This window comes from Callionymus lyra, chromosome 18, assembly GCF_982586985.1.
Source record: "Callionymus lyra chromosome 18, fCalLyr1.hap1.1, whole genome shotgun sequence".
NCBI lineage: Eukaryota > Metazoa > Chordata > Actinopteri > Syngnathiformes > Callionymidae > Callionymus > Callionymus lyra.
Window position 1 is genome coordinate 17,672,500 of NC_141835.1, and position 1,807 is coordinate 17,674,306.

A 1,807-nucleotide genomic window follows, 5' to 3' on the forward strand; every position below is an offset into this window, starting at 1 on the left:
ACTCTCCGCACGACCTCTGATTGGTTTGCCCCAGTTAGTCATGCAATGGCAAGTCCACTGCTCCGAAAAAGTCTTCCTGAATGACCCCCCAAAATCATCGGACGCGCTTTTTGTCGTGGATCAACTTCCACAGGCGCTCCGAAGCCGGACCTGTCAATCCCATTCATTCTCGTGAAAATAGTTTTATGGATTATCTGCTGCATTAGCGGGAGTTTGTCTGTGGGCGATATTTCTGATGAGTTGTGTATCGACAGGGACCTTGTTGGGATATATCCAGGTCAGAGTTATTGACCGGAAAACACCACGTGGTGCTCCGGAGCCAAGCGAGATCTGATCAATAGGTTACACTTTGGGTCTCGAAAATAAGCCCGTTCTGTGGAAAGTGCATGTTTCTGAAGAGAACCACATCAGTAGAGGAGGAGATGTTTCTCTTCTGAAGCTCGGAGACATAAGAGTTCCTCTTGTGAGTCGTCCACCTCTGGGGCCAGATGGATTCAGAAGCATCTACACATTAACTCTTGTCGGACGCCCCTTCCTCAGAACTTCCATTGAAGTCTTCGTGTTCTTCTGCTTCAGCGGCTGAAGTTGTCAAATCCACAATGAGATTGATAAGAACAGTTTAATCAGCAACAGAACACACACACACACATGCGCTCTTTGAATCATCACACACTCCGCTGAAGCTAATAAGATCTGTGCCAACACATCCCATCTTCAGAGCTCCGAGAGAAACAAAAAGATCTGAGGATCATTTCATCCCTCCGAGTAGAGTGATGAAGTCTCTGGAGAAGGCTGACAGCGCACACATGCACACATGCACATTCACACAGAATCACATGTACACACACACACACATGGAATCCCAGGCACACATGTATTCACACTTACACACAAAGAATCATGTGCACACACACACAGAGAATCATTTGCACAAACCATAAGACATGCAGGCTCACACACACAGAATCACGTGCACATTAGCACTCACGATGACACACCATCACACGCATCATCATACAGTAAATACACACACAATCACATGCACACACACAGTCACTAACACACACACACAGTTATTAAAACACACAACATCCTAATCAAACATACACACACACACGCTGACACTCGCAATCGTTAACACACACGCAAACACATACCCACACAATCACAGGCACATACCCAGACACACACTACCACATGCACAAAAACGTAAACACACACTGCGGAGTTTACTTGCAAACATGTAACTCCCTGAAGATTTGAGCGGTTTTAAGCTTTAATGACACAAACACACACCATTATGTGGATGATACATATGAACGTATGGAACTTAGATCATTGGTAACAAATGAATGATGGATGAACCAAGGACATAGGAAGGGATTTGTGAATGGATTAATTGAATGGATGAGCGATGTGTTGGATGTATTTCTAGGTCTGGATGGATGAGATGAGGGCGGACATCTTAGTCAATGTATGAATAAATGAGTACAATTAAAAGGAAGGTTTATTGAGAGTTGATGATGTAGTGTCAAGAGTGAATGGATGAATTAAATATTACCCTATGTTGAGGTGGATGGATGAACAAATATGTTAAATAGAGGATAAATGGATGCATTAATGTAAAAATTGTACTTTTATGAATGGATGGATCGGAACGTGGAACAATAAACTAATGGTTTATGAATGAATAATCACGACGTGAATAGATGTTGGTTGATAAATGTAAGTGGAGTAAAGGTGTCGATGAAAGGATGAACTGATTCATGAATGTGAAGATGGAGAGATGAGCGCAACAAGTGTGGAC